The sequence below is a fragment of the Canis aureus genome, chromosome 8 (assembly GCF_053574225.1).
Source record: "Canis aureus isolate CA01 chromosome 8, VMU_Caureus_v.1.0, whole genome shotgun sequence".
In the NCBI taxonomy this organism is placed as follows: Eukaryota; Metazoa; Chordata; class Mammalia; order Carnivora; family Canidae; genus Canis; species Canis aureus.
This window is the reverse complement of record NC_135618.1, coordinates 60,803,543-60,814,051: the sequence shown is the minus strand read 5'-3', so window position 1 is coordinate 60,814,051 and position 10,509 is coordinate 60,803,543. Positions and strand designations below refer to the sequence as shown.

Sequence of the window (10,509 nt, the reverse complement as noted above, 5' to 3'; positions counted from 1 at the left end):
ATAAATAAAATCTTACAAAGAAGAGGAAAGAGGGAGGAAAAAAAGGAGAAGAAAGAGGAATATGCCCTGTCACCTCAAAGTCCCAAGAGCCAGAAATAGAGCTTACATGGTATGGTGAATTTTATACATATATATATATATATATATAATATATATATATATATTTAAGTATATATGTGTGTGTATATATACACACTGTTCATTCAACAAATATTTACTATGTCTCACTTGAGATCAAGGATTGTGTCTTGTTCATGGCTCTATTCCAGGACCCAACACTATATTTGGCTGGAGCTCAGGATATGTTGTTTAAAGATTTTATTTATTTATTTATTTATTTGAGAGTGAGAACATGAGCAGGGGGAAAGGGAGAGAATCTCAAGCAGACTCCATGTGAAGCCTGACACCAGGGCTTGATCTCAGGACCCTGAGATCATGATACCTGACCTTAAACCAAAAGTCAGATGCTTAACTGACTGAGCCACCCAGGTGCCCAGGAAATGTTATTTAGATGAACCACATCATAATTTTGATTTTGTGTTGGACACTTTTGGTTGCCTCCATAGCATCCAATTTCTATCTTTTCAGGAACTCTTTTAAGTTTTTATTTAAATTCCAATTAGTTAGCAGTGTAATATTAGTTTCAGGTGTACAATATAATAATCCAACAATTCCAACATCACCCAGGGTCATCACAAGTGCACTCCTTAATTCCCATCATCTATTTAACCTTCCCAGCATCCAATTCCCTCTTCCCAGCAACTCTTAATTTCCAGTTAGAGAACTATGTGGTTTAAATTTGACCCCTCCGCCAAGTGTAGAGCAGTGAACCAAGTTAAGCCAATCCATATATTCCATACCCCTGACTTCAGCAATTGGTTTAAGTGTGAGCATGTGACCTAAGCCAGACCCATCAAAGTGGATCTGAGGACAAAGATGCTTTTTCTCTTTCTAATGTAACATAAAAGCTGGAACCACTACAGACATTTTTACTACTGTGAAGAAAGCCCACCTGAGGATAAACCAACACAGCATAAAAATAGAGCCAGATCCCTCTTGCAAATGTGAAGCTCTGGATCAAACCACACCTGAAAATGGTCCTCTCTACCTCTGAACTTTACAGTTGCATGAGTCAATAAATTCTTTTCACTGCTTAAGTCATTGTGAGTGGAATTTTTTATTTGCAACTGAAAGTATTCCAACTGATACAGAGATATTAAATTTTAGGCCCTGGAAGAATATCCAAGCTGACATATGATACAGACTAAAGGTTTCCAAAAGTCAGTCCAACACAAATGAAACAATAGGATGTATGTAAACATACTTGAATTTTCAAACAGCCAAAGAAAAAGCAGAGAATGTTGGGAGCTTATTTAAATGTATTAGCTTGCTGCCAAATTTAGGTAAGAACAAACAGTTCAACCCTCTAGGTGCCTTCTTTAAAATCTTTCAGTACTTCCCTATAACCAACAATTAAATGCCAAACTCTTTAGCCCCTGATAATTTAGTCCCTAAATAACTTTCAGCCTCACTACTAATCATTTATAGTCCAAGCACATTACAACAGTTACACTTGGTATGCTGCTAACCCTAACCCTATGCAATCAAGAAGGCCCCTACAGCTTTCTGCCCCTGGACGCCGCCGAGTAAGCATCGTTAAAGTCTCCCCTCCCACCGCCGTCATGTCTAAGTCAGAGTCTCCCAAAGAGCCCGAGCAGCTGCGGAAGCTCTTCATCGGGGGTTTGAGCTTCGAAACGACCGATGAGAGTCTGAGGAGCCATTTTGAGCAATGGGGGACGCTTCCGGACTGTGTGGTAATGAGAGACCCCAACACCAAGCGCTCCAGAGGCTTTGGGTTCGTCACGTAGGCCCCCTGGAGGAGGTGGACGCGGCCACGAACGCCCGGCCGCACAAGGTGGACGGAAGAGTCGTGGAACCAGAGGGCTGTCTCCCGAGAAGATTCTCAAAGACCCGGTGCCCACTTAACTGTGAAAAAGATTTTTGTCGGTGGCATTAAAGAAGACACTGAAGAACATCGTCTAAGAGATTATTTTGAACAGTATGGGAAAATTGAAGTGATTGAGATCATGACTGACCGAGGCAGTGGCAAAAAGAGAGGTTTCGCTTTTGTGACCTTTGATGACCACGACTCTGTAGACAAGATTGTCATTCAAAAATCCCATCCTGTGAATGGCCACAACTGGGAAGTAAGGAAAGCCCTATCGAAGCAAGAGATGGCTAGTGCTTCGTCCAGCCAAAGAGGCCGAAGTGGTTCTGGAAACTTTGGTGGTGGTCGTGGAGGTGGTTTTGGTGGGAATGACAACTTTGGTCGTGGAGGGAACTTCAGTGGTCGAGGTGGCTTCGGTGGCAGTCGAGGTGGTGGTGGATACGGTGGCAGTGGGGATGGCTAGAACGGATTTGGTAATGACGGAAGCAACTTTGGAGGTGGCGGAAGCTATAACGATTTTGGCAATTACAACAATCAATCCTCAAATTTTGGACCCATGAAAGGAGGAAATTTTGGAGGCAGAAGCTCTGGCCCCTATGGTGGTGGAGGCCAATACTTTGCCAAACCACGAAACCAAGGTGGCTATGGCGGTTCCAGCAGCAGCAGCAGCTATGGCAGTGGCAGAAGGTTTTAATTACTGCCAGGAAACAAAGCTTAGCAGGAGAGGAGAGCCAGAGAAGTGACAGGGAAGCTACAGGTTACAACAGATTTGTGAACTCAGCCAAGCACAGTGGTGGCAGGGCCTAGCTGCTACAAAGAAGACATGTTTTAGACAATACTCATGTGTATGGGCAAAAAACTCGAGGACTGTATTTGTGACTAATTGTATAACAGGTTATTTTAGTTTCTGTTCTGTGGAAAGTGTAAAGCATTCCAACAAAGGGTTTTAATGTAGATTTTTTTTTTTGCACCCATGCTGTTGATTGCTAAATGTAATAGTCTGATCATGACGCTGAATAAATGTGTCTTTTAAAAAAAAAAAAAAAAAGAAGGCCCCTACAATCTTCCTTTCTTAATATTCATTCATACCCCTTCCACATTGATTCACGGCTGACCTGTGCAACCAATAGAATATGACAGAAGTGAAAGTGTGTGACTTCTAAGGCATTTCAGCTTCTGCCTTGATCCTACAAATTGCTCTCTCTGGAGTCTGGAGGAAGCCACCCATCAAGCTGTAAGGACATTTAAGCCTGTAAAGAGGCTCTGATGGAGAAGAACTGAGGCCTCCCACCAACAGCCAATACCAACTCACCCTGTGTGTTGGTGAGCTACTTTGGAAATAAATCCTTCAACACCACTCAAGCCTTCAGATGACTGCATCCCTGGCTGACATCTGACCACAAGCTCATTAGAGATACAGAATCAGAACTCCTCAGCCACACCATCCCCAACTTCCTGACCCACATAAGTCAAGGAAGAAATCATTACTGTTGTTTTTTTTCAATAAAGACTTTATTTTTTTAGAGCAGTTTTAAGTTTACAACAAAACTAAGAGGAAGATAGATTTCCCATCCACCTCCTGTCCCCATATGAGTATGGCTTCCTCTATTATCAGCATCCTCCACCAGAGTGATATATTTAATGCCTCCATACATTTGTATTTTCCAAAATATCATATAGCTGGAATTACATAGTATGTAACATTTTCAGATTGGCTTCTTTCATTTAAAAATAGGCATTTAGGGACAGCCCGGGTGGCTCAGTGGTTTAGCGCTGCCTTCAGCCCAGGGCCTGATCCTGGAGTTCCGGGATCGAGTCCCACATCGGGCTCCCTGCATGGAGCCTGCTTCTCCCTCTGCCTGAGTCTCTGCCCTCTTTCTCTCTCTGTCTCTCATGAATAAATAAATAAAAATAAAAAAATAAAAATAAAAATAGGCATTTAATATCAGAAAGGGAGGCAGAACATAAAGACTCCTAACTCTGGGAAATGAACTAGGGGTGGTGGAAGGGGAGGAGGGCGGGGGGTGGGGGTGAATGGGTGACGGGCACTGAGGGGGGCACTTGACGGGATGAGCACTGGGTGTTATTCTGTATGTTGGCAAATTGAACACCAATAAAAAATAACTTTATTATAAAAAATTAGAAAAATAAAAATTAAATTAAAATAGGCATTTAAGATCCTTCATGTCTTTATTATTTTGTTTGTATTGAAGTTTGATTTGCCAACATATAGTATAACACCCAGTGCTCATCCCATCAAGTGCCCTTCTCTTTGCCTGTCACCCAGTTACCCCAACCCCCTGCCCACCTCTCCTTCTGCAACCCTTTGTTTCCCAGAGTTCGTTTCTCTTTCTCATGGTTTGTCTCCCTCTCCAATTTTTCCCACTCAGCTCCCCCCCTTTCCCTTATAGTCCTTTTCACTATTTCTTATATTCCACGTATGAGTGAAACCATATGATGACTGTGCTCCGATTGACTTACTTTACTCAGCCTAATACCCTCCAGTTCCATCCACATTGAAGCAAATGGTGGGTATTCATCCTTTCTGATGCTGAATAATATTCTATGTCTTTTCATGATGTGAACATTCATTTCTTTTTAGCACTGAATCATATTCCATTATCCTGGCATGCCAATTTATTTATCCACTCACCTACTGAAGGATATCTTGGTTGTTTCCAAGTTTTTACAGCTATGAATAAAGCTGCTATAAATATCCATGTGCAAGGTTTCTTGTGGACATACGTTTTCAGTTCATTTGGGTAAATATCAAGGAACATAAGTGCTACATTGTATGGTAAAAGTAGATTTAATTTTATAAGGAATCACCAAACTATCTTCCAAAGTATTCCAGACCATTTTGTATTTCCACCACACTAATTTACTATTGTTTTAAGCCATTCAGTTTGGGGTCATTTGTTAGGAAGATTTAGATAACTAATACAACCTACCACTGACCACATGTAGAATGCCTGCCTTCTGCTTCTTTTTGTTAGCTCTAGAAACTCCTACTTGCTCTCCAAAGGCCAGTCACCTCTTCTGAGAAGCCTGCCCTGATTTCCCTACTCAGACCCAAGATCTCTTGTTTACAGCTCTATTAGCAGTTATCAAACTCTATTCTCATTAAGTGTTTACGAGATTATTTCTCCCACTATAGCTTATTGAAGGCAACAATTTTTAATTACCCAAATGTATATCCTCAGGACTTAGCATGATACATGACACATTAAATAGAGCTTGGCAGGATGCCTGGGTGGCTCAGCAGTTGGGCGTCTGCCTTTGACTCAGGGCATGATCCCGGATTTCCAGTATCAGGTCCTGCATTGGGCTCCCTGTATGGAGCCTGCTTCTCCCTCTGTCTGTGTCTCTGCCTCTCTCTGTGTGTGTCCCTCAAGAATAAATAAAAATCTTTTTTAAAGTAAATAAATCAAGCAAGCAAGCAAGCTTAGCAAATGTTGATTGAATAAATAATAACTTATCCTTCAGTTCAGGGCAAGACAAAGAATATCCTCCATCAGTCTGAGAAGCAAAGAAGGAGTAAGAAAGAAGGAAATAGTGAGAAGGACCAAAGGTATTATTGCAGGACTGGTCTAGCTCCTAGCCTTTTAGCTCACATTGAAAACTCCTTTCCTGGGTCATAAAAATGCCAGTGAAGCCTTGGTAAACTGTAATAGGTGGTCCTATAGTGTCTTGTGCTCTATAAAGAACTAGTCTGCAGATTTAAAAAGTGTAAGAACCATTGCAACAGAGAACTGAAGCAATACTGTGGCCAAAAACTGAGTGAGTGTCCGGAACAGGGTAGGAGGAGGAAAAGAGGCTAAATTTTGACAGCATTTAGAAAGGAGGAACATGTGGTTTCAGACACTTCCTGCTCACAGAACAAGAAGTGTAGTTTATTTCTTAAAGTTTTACTTATTTGTTTGTTTGTTTATTTTTAGAGGAAGAGAGCAAGTAGGGGCAGCGGCAAAGGCAGAGGGAAAGAGATAATCTCAAAAAACTCCACATTAAACGTGGAGCCTGACAGGGGGCTTGATCTTATGACCCTGAGATCATGACCTAAGCTGAAATCAAGAATTGAATGCTTAACTGACTGAGCCACCTAGGTGCCCCAAAAGAAGTGTGGTTTAAGGGATCCACCTGTAGGGTTGCTGGAGGAGGTGGGTGGGGGAAAGGGGCAATTGAGGCATTAAGGAGGGCATTTGATATAATGAGCACTGGGTGCTACATGCAAATGGTAAGCCACTAAATTCTACCCCTTGAAACTAATGATACACTATATGTTACCTAAACTGAATTTAAGTTTAAAAATTCAAATAAATAAATAAATAAATAAATAATCCACCAGTGATGCTAGAAAAGCCATAGCTTGGAGTCTCTTTCCAGAATCTTGACAATGAAAATTATTTTGAGAGTAGATGACAAGAAGATCTTAGAGGTAAGGCACTGAGACTAGAAACAAACTAAAATTTAAGAAGAGTTTGGAATGATGTCCAATTGGAACCTGGAAGGGAGGGACGCCTGGGTGGCTTAGCAGTTGAGCATCTGCCTTTGGCTCAAGGCGTGGGCCCAGGATCCAGGATCAAGTCCCATATCGGGCTCCCTGCATGGAGCCTGCTTCTCCTTCTGCCTGTGTCTCTGCCTCTCTCTGTGTCTCTCATGAATAAATAAAAAAAATCTTTAAAAAAAAAAAAAAAAAGAACCTGGAAGGGAGAAGTAGATCTTGAAAAGATTTAGAAAGTAGAAAAGGGAGGACAAGTTCAAATTTAGTTATAGATTTGGGAATGAACTGATTGATCTGAACAATACAACTAGAAAGATAGACATAGGTGAAGATTAACCTTCAGAAATAGAATTTAGTTTTTTAAGCACTGAAGCACATTTTACAAGAACCATTCCAATTTTATGCCACAAAAGACCAGCAATGCCATATTCTCTGATCATGATACATTAAGGTAAAAATCAGAAAATATCAAAAAATAGAACTAAAAATGCCAAACTTTGAAAATTGAACATTTTAAGAACATAGAACAAATAGCAAACACATAGTATGATAATATATTTTAAAATAATAACAATAGGGGAATCTGGGTGGCACAGTCGGTTAAGCAGCTGCCTCTTGGTTTCAGCTCAGGTTGTGATCTCAGGGTCATAGGACAGAGCCCCACATCTGGCTCCATGCTCAGTGCAGAGTCTACTTAAGATTCTCTCTCCTTGGGCAGCTCCGGTGGCTCAGCGGTTTAGCGCTGCCTGCAGCCCAGGGCCTGATCCTGGAGACCCGGGATCGAGTCCCATGTCGGGCTCCCTGCATGGAGCCTGCTTCTCCCTCTGCCTGTGTCTCTGCCTCTCTCTCTCTCCTCTCTGTGTATTCTCATGAATAAATAAATAAAATATTTTTAAAAAGATTCTCTCTCCTTCAAACTCTCTTACTTTGTTGGTGGGAATACAAACTGGGCCAGCCACTCTGGAAAACAGTGTAGAGATTCCTCAAAAAGTTAAAAATAGAGCTACCCGACAACCCAGCAAATGTTCTACTAGGTATTTATCCAAAGAATACAAACACAGTGATTTGAAGAGGCACATGCACCCCAGTGTTTATACCAGCAATATCCACAATAGCCAAAATATGGAAATATCCCAGATGTCTAGCAACAGATGAATGGATAAAGATGTGGTATGTATAAATATATACCATGGAATATTATTCAGCCATCAAAAAGAATGAAATCTTGCCATTTGCAATGACATGGATGGAACTAGAGGGTATTATTCTAAGCAAAATAAGAAGAAAACTGAGAGGGAGACAAAGCATAAGAGACACTGAACTCTAGGAAACAAACAGGGTTGCTGGAGGGGAAATTGCAGGGACAGTGGTAATTGCATGATGGATATTAAGGAGGTCACTTGGGCAGCCCTGGTGGCGCAGCGGTTTAGCGCCGCCTGCAGCCCAGGGCATGATCCTGGAGACCCGGGATCGAGTCCCACATCAGGCTCTCTGTGTGGTGCCTGCTTCTCCCTCTGCCTGTGTCTCTGCCTCTCTCTCTCTCTCTCTCTCTCTCTCTATGAATAAATAAAATAAAATCTTTAAAAAAAAAAAAGGAGGTCACTTGATGTAATGAGCATTGAGCATTGAGTGTTATATGCAACTGAGGAACCACTAAATTCTACCCCTGAAACTAATAATACAGTATATGTTAACTAAATTGAATTTAGTTTTTTTTTAATTTTTAATTTATTTATGATAGTCACAGAGAGAGAGAGGCAGAGACATAGGCAGAGGGAGAAGCAGGCTCCATGCACCGGGAGCCTAACGTGGGATTCGATCCCAGGTCTCCAGGATCGCGCCCTGGGCCAAAGGCAGGCGCTAAACCGCTGCGCCACCCAGGGATCCCTGAATTTAGTTTTTTAAAAAGATTCTCCCTCTCCCTCTGCCTCTTCCCCCACTCTCTCTCTCTCAATATAAATAAATAAATCTTTAAAAGATAATATAATAGTAACAAAACACTAATTATAACCAATATTGAGCATTTATTCTGTGCCAATTCTAAGTGTGTTAACTCTTCTAATTGTCATATAAATCCTATGAAGAAGATATTATTACTCTCATTTTCAGATGAAGAAACTGAGGCACATAAAAGTTACATAATTATATACCAAGTTTTTACAGTAGAGTTTATATCTGTTGGTATGCTTTGGATTACAAATAATATGTATCCCAGTTCAAACAAGAGCCAGTAGTATCATATCCCAGAACAAGACCAAAAGTGGATCCAGAGCTGGGTACTCAGCAACTCAGTGGCATTATTAAAAACTCAGTGATTTCAGGGTGTCTGGCTGGCTGGCTCAGTCAATAGAGCGTATGACTCTTGATCTTAGGATCATGAGTTAAAGCCCCATGTTGATATAGAGATTACCTAAAAAATAATAATAACATGTAAAATATTCCTCAACCTTATTTAAAAATTAAGTTATAAAAAAGTCATAAAAACAAGAACCCAGTGATTTCATGTCATTTTATTTGAATTCCATGATTGTTTTAAACTGAATTGTTCTTCAGTTCCTTTTTACAAGGGCTCTCCTTACTTTCTCGCTTCCATATAAAAATGAGGCTCATTTGCCTAAAGTGTTTAGCTTCCATAATATCTAGCTCTGCAGTTTATTTAGCCTCTTGCTAGACCCTTACAACTGAATTTATGAATCCCTCACTCATTCATTTGTGCATTAAAATTCAGTATTATGTATTAAGCAACTATTACATGCAGGCATTGGAGATCTAGAGGTAAGCAAAGCATAAAAAGTCTCTGCCCTCCTGAACCTTACATTTTACAATTGACCCTTAAACAATACACAGATTAGGGACACTGACTGCCACACACCCAAAAATCTACATATAACTTTTCTTTTTTTGTTTTTTTTTAAGATTTTATTTATTTATTCATGAAAGACACAAAAAGAAAGAGAGACAGAGACACAGGCAGGAGGAGAAGCAGGCTCCATGCAGGGAGCCTGATGTGGGACTCAATTCCGGGTCCCCAGGATCACACCCTGAGATGAAAGCAGACACTCAACCGCTGAGCCACCCAGGCGTCCCATGTAACTTTTCATTTCTGAGAAACTTTCCTACTGTTGACCAGAATACTTACTGACAGTATAAATAGTCAAATAACATATTTTTTGTATGTGCAGATACTGTCAGCACACTGCCCTCAAATTCCCCAGATCTTAGCATCCTCAGAATCTGCTGAACAATTTCCAAGAAGGCTGCTAGGCCTGCAACCCATTAGGCTGGAAGTGTAGAAGGATCCTGGAATTGAGTCCTTCATCAGGCTCCCCGCAGGGATCCTGCTTCTCTCTCTGCCTATGTCTCTGCCTCTCTCTGTGTGTCTCTCATGTATGAATAAATGAACTGAAAAGAAAAAGCTGGAAGTACAGAGAAATTAATGCCCATCTCAGCCCCAAAGCAGCTCTCAAACAATAAATTTCAGAAGTTGGTATATAAATGCCCCAGATACGGGACGCCTGGGTAGCTCAGCAGTTGAGCGTCTGCCTTATGCTCAGGGCGTGATTACAGGATCTGGGATGAGTCCCACATCGGGCTCCCTGCAAGGAGCCTGCTTCTCCCTCTGCCTGTGTCTCTGCCTCTCTCTGTGTCTCTCATGAATAAATAATCTTTTAAAAAAATGAAAATTTAAAAAATAAATATAAAATAAATAAATGCCCCAGATCCCTCGCACATTAGGTGGGATAATTCTGAGATGTATTTTTCACTGTTTCCCAGCATTTCCCCTCAGGATTAGGGTCCAGTCACCCACTGAGGTAGTTGACTTAACAATGCACCCTTTGTACAAAGTTTCAGTTATACAGAATGAATAAATTCTGGAGATTTAATGTACAGCATAGTGACTATAGTTAATAATACTATATTGTATACTTGAAACCTGCTCAAAGAGTAAATCTTTAATGTTCTCACCACAAAAAAAAAAAGACTATGTGAAGGTGCTGGCTGGCTCACTCAGAATAGTATGCAGCCCTGGGGTCGTGGGTTTGAGTCCTGAGTTGGGTGT

General features: G+C 41.0%; 1 pseudogene; it reads left to right on the top strand.

Moving 5' to 3' along the window:
- The first annotated feature begins 1,623 nt into the window (after positions 1–1,623).
- On the top strand, positions 1,624–2,958 carry LOC144319396 (heterogeneous nuclear ribonucleoprotein A1-like; annotated as a pseudogene).
- Positions 2,959–10,509: the final 7,551 nt, after the last annotated feature.